This window comes from Dromiciops gliroides, chromosome 3, assembly GCF_019393635.1.
Source record: "Dromiciops gliroides isolate mDroGli1 chromosome 3, mDroGli1.pri, whole genome shotgun sequence".
In the NCBI taxonomy this organism is placed as follows: Eukaryota; Metazoa; Chordata; class Mammalia; order Microbiotheria; family Microbiotheriidae; genus Dromiciops; species Dromiciops gliroides.
In genome coordinates this window covers 537,256,118-537,263,948 of record NC_057863.1, presented here as the reverse complement: position 1 = coordinate 537,263,948, position 7,831 = coordinate 537,256,118, and positions in this window count along the sequence as shown.

Genomic DNA, 7,831 nt, shown 5'->3' with positions numbered 1-7,831 from the left:
GTGGTCAGTAGTCTTTCAATAAAATTTGGGAAACTGAGTCACTGAGTCTTGTAATTCTTGGGGACCCCTCATGATCAATCTGGTCAATTAAACTCATCCTCCACATCAAGATGGTACCTCTTTGCTGCTTAGGTTCTTATACATTCATCCATCCATTTTTTTTTTTGAGGCAATCAAGGTTAAGTGATTTGCCCAGGGTCACACAGCTAATGTGTCTGAGGTGAGATTTGAACTCAGGTCTTCCTGACCCCAGGACCAGTGCTCTGTCCAACTGTGTCACATAGCTGCCCCCATTCATTCATTGTTGGAGGGATTTGAGTTATTCTTTTTTAAAATAATAATAAACATTTTTATTTAAAGTTTTGAACTCCAAATTCTATCCCTCCTTTCCTCCCTCCCTGAGGTCGTAAGCAATACATCCATTAATTTTTAAATAAACATTTTATTTGCAGCTTTAAGAAAGCTAAGCTTTATAATGAGCAAAGCCCATAGGACTTTAATATAAAAATAATAGATAACATTTATATGCATTTTTAAAGCTTGCAAAGCATTTTCTATATAGAATCTCATCTGGTCCTCACAACAACGCTGTAAAGTGATGCTATTATTGTCACTCATTTTATAAATGGACAAACTGAGGACTACCAGAGGTTTAATGACTTGTCCAAGGTCACAACTCACAAGTGTCTAAGGTAGAATTTAAACTCAGGTCTTCCTGACTCCAAGTCCAGAATTCTACCTACTTTACTTCAATTCAATTCAATGAACAATCTACCCTCCATTCTATTAGTTCCACCTCCTTTTGATCTTTCCCATTTCAATTCCTAGTTTTGCCCTCCCTTCTATAAACCTCACCTCCTTTTTGTTTTTTTTCCCTTTTCCCCTCCTAATTTTCCCCTCCCTTCTATCAGCACCCCACCCTTTTCTTTCCCCTTTCCCTTTCCTATGGGGTAAGATAGAATTCTATACCCAATTAAGTGTGTATGTTATTCCCTCTTTGAGCCAAATCAGATGAGACTAAGAGAAAAACAATGCTCACCCCCTCCCTTCTTTCCATCTATTGTAATAGATCTTTTGTGCCTCTTCACTTGATGTGATTTACTCCATTCTGCCTTCTCTTTCCTCTTCTCCCAGTATAATTCTTTTTGTTTCCCCTTATGTTATTTTTTTAATAACATCACATTCAGAATCAACTCTACCCATACCCTCTGTCTGTGTGTACTCCTATCTGCCTTCATAAAGATAGAGTTCTCAAGAGTTACAAACTATCTTCTTCCCATGAGGGATGCAAACATTTTAACCTTATGAATAACATGTTTTTACCCTCCCTTTTTTACATTTCATGTGTCTCTCAAGTCTTGGTTTGTAGACTGAATTTTCTGTTCATTTCTGGACTTTTCATTTGGAGAGTTTAAAAGTCTATTTCATTGAATATCCATCTTTCCCCCTGAAAGATTATTCTTAATTTTGCTGGGTAGTCCATTCTTGGTTGTAATCCCAGTTCCTTTGCCTTCCAAAATATCATATTCAAGCCTCTGATCTTTAATGTTGAAGCTGCCAGGTCCTGTATTATTCTGATAGTTGTTCCTTGAGATTTATATTGTTTCTTTCTAGCTGCTTGCAGTATTTTTTCCTTACTTGATAATTTTGGAATTTAGCTATGATATTCTGGAGTTTTCCTGTTGGGGTCTTTTCAGGAGGTTATCGGTGGATTCTTCAATGACTACTTTTTCCTCTGGTTGTAAGATGTTGGACAGTTCTCTTGATAATGTCATGAAGTATACTGTGTAGCCTCTTTTTTTGATTCATAGTCCTCACATAGTCCAATTATACGTAGTTTGTCCCTCCTGGATCTATTTTCCAGGTCTGTTGTTTTCTAAAGAGGTATTTTACATTTTCTTGTACTTTTATATTCTTTTGATTCTGCTTTACTTCTTCCTGTTGTCTCATTGAGTCATTAGTTTCCATCTGCCCGATTCTGATTCTTAAGGAATTATTTTCTCTAGTTAGCTTTTGTACCTCCTTTTCCATTTGACCTATTGCATTTTTTTGTTGTGTTGTTGTTGTTTTTGTGGGGCAATGAGGGTAAGTGACTCACCCAGGGTCACACAGCTAGTAAGTGTCAAGGGTCTGAAGCCAGATTTGAACTCAGGTCCTCCTGAATCTAGAGCCAGTGCTCTATCCACTGTGCCACCTAGCTGCCCCTATTGCATTTTTTAATGAGTTGTTTTCCTCAGTCAATTTTTGTCATTCTTTTTCCAAACTATTGACTCTCTCTTGCATAACTCTCATTTCTTTTCCCAGTTTTTCTTCTACCTCTCTTATTTGGTTTATGAAATCTTTTTGAGCTCTTCCAAGAGGGCTTTTTGGTCTCAGGACCAATTCTTCTTCCCCTTTAAGGTTTCACATATATGAGTTTTATCATTGTTATCTTCCCCTGAGTTTGTTTGGATTCTCCCTGTTACCATAGTCGCTGTCAATGGTGAGGGTTCTTTTTTGTTTCTTATTCATATTTTTATTTTTATTTTAGCCTCTTTTGTGCCTTTTAAGGTTGATTTCTGCTCCTGGGGTACAGTGTACACTGTCTGGAGCTTCTTTTGCTGGGAGGGCCGAGTCACCAGCTTTCTACTCTGAGGCATCATCAGCGTTGGGGCTGGAGGCCTCACACACAAGCTTGCTGGGCTTGGAAACCTCAGTTGCTCAGCTGCTGATCTGTGCTGTGACTAAGAGCCTTTTGCTGGCTTGCCCAGATGCCCTCTTCACTGAGTTGTGCTCTCCTTTTACCCAGATGAGATAGACCTTTCCTGAAGATCTTCTAGATTAACTCAGAAGATTGTTTCACTCTGGATTTTTTTGCAGGTTTTGCAGCTCCAGAATCTGTTGAGAGGCTTAATTTAACATTGTTTCTGAGGGAAATTTGGGAGAGCTCAAGCAGCTTCCTGGCTTCACTCTGCCATCTTGACTCTGCCTCCAGAACTCCCCAATTCAATGAACATTTATTAAATGCCTACTATACACTCGGCACTGTGCTAAGCACTGGGGATACAAATAAAAAAGAGAGAGACCCTGCTCAGAAGGAGCTTACAATCTAATGGAGGAAGACAACACACAAAAGAAAGCTGGAAAGATTATGCCACTTAGTTCCAGGCTTATTCTTTGTGGATTTAAAAGTAAACATTTTCAGACCATATATACCTTAAAAAAATCAATTTGTAGCTTAACTTAAATGCTAACCAATATGAACATTAATATGAACCAATAGGAAAGATTATAATACTTTTAGAAAAAAGGTTTTACAAAAAAAAAAGATGAAATGAGGTATCTTAACACTATTCTTCTTTGTCCTTTCCCTTTGTTTTTCCCTAGTCTCTACTTTACAAGTAGATATGAGGCCCTGTTCATTCATCTAGTTTGTTTTATATTGAAAGTTCTTGTGGTAACTTGTTACTTATCTTCAGATATAGATATTGAGGCCTAGGGAATCATTTTTGTGATACTCTCTTTCATAGCCTGTTTCTAAGGTAATTTTATTTGCACTTAAGCATCTCTTTTCTTACATTTTCCTTCTCTGACAAAAATGAAGCCTATAGAGATGCAAAGTCTTCCTGCTGGGATATATAAGCCTCATGAGTCTCTCTAGCTAATCCTAAGAGATATTACTCCCTGATATTTCCTGACCTTTTCCTCCTGGCATTTGCCTTAAGTTAAGGTTTCTTTATCACCACTGGTTTTCTGATTTACTTTAACACCCCTCTGGACAACTGGCTTCTTTATAGATTGGTTCAAAAAACCTGGAAAGACACTGTGGCCCTTACTATAGAACAAAAGATTATGGAAAGGATTTGAGTGGAAAAATCAGACTGGTCTCATTTCTAGATTTCTAGAAATTACTTCATACAACTCTTCCTTGCACATTTCACCCAGATGCACCTGTTTGTTCTTGCCTATATACCACATTCCATCTCCCAGCTCTCCCGAGATGTCCTCCATGTCTAACATGCTCTCCCCACTCATCTCCATCTCTTGGGATCCCTAGCTCCCTTTGAGGTTCAACCTCTTTAAGGTGGCAACTTCTACATGAGGTTTTCTCTGATCCCTCAACTTGTTAGTAATCTACTCCCTGCCCCCAAATTACTTTGTACATATTTATCTGTATACATGTAGTCTCTCTCCCAGTAGAATGTAAGCTTCTTAGAGGCAGGGACTATTTAGTTTTTTAGTCTTCTTCATATCCCAAACACTATGCATAGTTTCTAGTAAATAGTTGGTATTTAATAAATGCTTGTTGAATCAAATAGAATTAAATTAAAAACAAATACAACTCAAATTTTCATAGTTTATATCCTCCTTGAAGACAATTGGTCTTTGCATTTCCCTTGACACCTAGCATACATAGCACGGAGTTAATAAATGTTTATTTAATGAATGAATGAATGTAGAAATGAATAAATGAGTCAAATAATGGCTGAATAAATGACCACAAGGTACATCAGAAATCGCTATAAATATTTTATAACACCAGTTTTAATTTTACCCACTGTAAATTTTAATCAGTGGAAATTATGACCTCATCACCTAGTCCAAAACATTTATTCTAATCCATGCTGATCAAAGCACTAACATGTAACACATCTTTGAGTAGTATTCTATAAGTAGATAAGAAAAAAATGTCCATCTGCCAGGATCCACCAAATCTTTGATGCTGATCAGAGATGTGAATTTTGTTGCACACCTTTCAAATCTAACAGCAAAACCTAGATAAGATAACTGGGGGATTTTTCTGGAAAAAGAATTTCTTTATCATGTTAGTACTGGGTCAAGTACAGTTGGAAGGCAGGGTTGGCTAGTAGAGACTAGCACCAAGAATTAAGTTACTTTGATTGGTAGAGGATATCTTGAGATGTAATCTAGACAAGAGTCATAGTGGAGAGATAATTAACTGTAGTGAAAAGTTCCAAGTTGTCTGTCATTGGAAGCACAAAACGGTAGAAAAATGCTGGACTTAGAGACCAGATCTTTCAGTTCAAGTCTGAGATCTGATTGGTACCAGCTATGGAGCCGTGAGCAATCAGTTAACCCCTCAGCCTTGGTTTCTTCTTGTGTAAAACTAGAAATAATAATATTTGCCTATGACTTATCACAAGGTTGTCTTGAGAGAAGTACTTTGTAAACCACAAAATGTTATATAAATGTGAGTTACTACTACTACTACTACTACTGCTACTATTGCTACTATTGCTACTACTACTACCCACAACTACAACTACAACTAAGACTACTTACTGTGTATCAGGGAAGGAAAAGATAAGAAGCAGCTGTTGGCAAGACATGCCAGACCAGCAACTGAAGATCAGGCAGACAAGGAGGGGAAAGGTGCAGGGAGGGCCTCCCAAAGATGAGGATTGAGGGGGCAGGGTAAAGAGCAAAAGTAATTCAAGGACCAATAAAGGAGAGCTGTTCTGAGAGGGGCAATAGTTGTACCTTTCTTTTGTCCTTAGACATTCTGTTTGTTGTTGGTGGGCAAGGATTGGAGCTAGAGAAAGGCTTCAAAAGCATACCTTCGAGCTTATTGTAGTCATGGTGATTGTAGCAGAGGTCCTGAACTTACCTAAAATAGAAAATGAGATAATAATGCATGGAAGGCCCTTTTGTAAGCCTCAAAGTATTATTGTTATTATTAATTATATGCCAGCTTGTTGTTGTTCACCCTTTGTTTTCGAAGAGGACCAATGGTATTATGGGTGATGTCTTTAATTGTGTGTGAGTTGGATTTAAGTGAGGCAGAGTTGAACAAAGTCATCAACCTCAGCTTCTCTCTCTTCCAGGGTCCAGTGGCAGCAAGACAAAAGCCAATATAATGGTTGTTATTGTTTATTATTATTATTATTATTAGAAGGTCTAAGATATTCTAACAGGAAATAGTCTGGTGGGTTATTCAGAATTTCCAATTAAAATGCTTTGATATGTGGATAAGCCAGTGGGTTTGGGGTTTCTCTATCAGTATGTATCCAGAGTCAAATTTTCCAGGGTTTTAGTCCATCTATGTCAATTAAAAAAAAAAAACTGGGTCTCCTTATTTCACCCATGTTAGAAGTGCATGGCCTACTCACAGGCTAATCCCACTCTAATCAGTCAGGGGCTTTGACTTTGCCCATTTCAGCCCTAGGCTAGTTTGCCTCTCCTCAAGCAGCCCATTGCCCCTTTACACACACACACACACACACACACACACACACAATCCCCCCCTACTTTGTGAGGGCTTATTGTGTTAATGCCCAATTTATTTGAGCAGCTTAGCCCACTTCAGCACAGAACTCCTGAACTCAAGAGATCCACCAGGCTTAGCTCCCCCAGGAAGCAGGCATTATAAACGAACACTACCATATCCAGTTCAATCCAAGTCAGTTATCTAAGGTTCCGTGTCCCCTGTGACCTTGAAGCTTGATTGGGAAAATACTTCCCTTTTTTAGTGACATGGGGACCACTCCTTTGGATACAGATCCCAATTTCTCTACACCTATGGTCAAAAAAAGCATTACTCTATGAACAACCTGATGATGACCACATCCAAATAGGCTGAGGCATGAACTACAGATGTTCTAGTCCATTAGCAGGCTTGTGTTTGAAGCATTTCCTGCTTGGAGGATCATGGATATAGAGCTGGAAGGGGACTTTAAGGTAACTTAGTCCAAACTAATCATATACAAAGAAGCCTCAGAAAGCTTATGAGTCTACAGTCTAGTAAATGTTACAGACCCCTTCTCAAAAGGTTTTTTTAAATGCATAAAATGAAATACATAGGATTACAAAGAAAAACAATTTTGCTGATGTAATTAAATAATATTTTTCCATTCAAGTTTATAGGAACCCCTGAAATCAATCCACAGACTCTGAAGGAGTCTTAACTCTAGGTTAACTTCTTAATGCTAGGTTTAGAATTCTTGATGTAAGGAGTTATCAAGTATTTGAAATGGCTGTTAATACTAGAAACAGTGGTATCAAACTCATGTAGAATGGGGGCCACTATCCAAATATAAGGATCCCCTGCAGGCCACATATTGACCTCAGTTTAAAATGTCATTCATGTCATGATTTTTTTTTCAGGCACATTTGTCAGGGGTAGGGACTTACACCTAGGTCTTCCTAATTCCAAGGCAGACTCTTCATCCTCTAGGACATGCTGCCTCACTTACCATCCCTATTTTGCAGATGAGGAAACTGATACTCATAAGAAGTTGATTGACTTGCCCAGGATCACACAGCTAATAAGAGTTAAAGCAGAAACTCAATTTTAGGTCTTCTGATTCTAGGTCAGTGTTGTCTGATTTCTGTCACCCCAATTGCTATTTGTTGGCACTCTGACTCTTGTGGTGTCCCTGGAAGGACCCAAGAAGAACCAAAGAAGGTCCAAGCTGGAGAATCTCCTTAGGGTGAGACTCAGAGCCACTTAAATAACTCCAGCAGCCAGGGTATTTAAAAAGTATGAGACTATCCTCTTAGTAATGAATAATAAATAAGCAAAATCTAAACTATAAATGATAAATCATTAATCAAATTTATATGTGGCCATGGAGGGCCTAATCTAAGTTCTAATTACTATGATGGGCTTATAAATTATGAGTATAAATGATAAATCTAGGCCTTATGAGCCAGGGGAAGAGAGCCTTTTCTTGGGATCCAAGCTGTGCCATTAGCTCGGATTGTGAATCCTAGCTTGTGTGGGGCTGCCCATGGAGGGCAAGGAGGGATTTATCTCTCAGAGCAGCTCCACTCTTCAGGTTGGTGAGGACTCCCATGCACTTCCAATCACTTAATGTAAACCCACATAGCA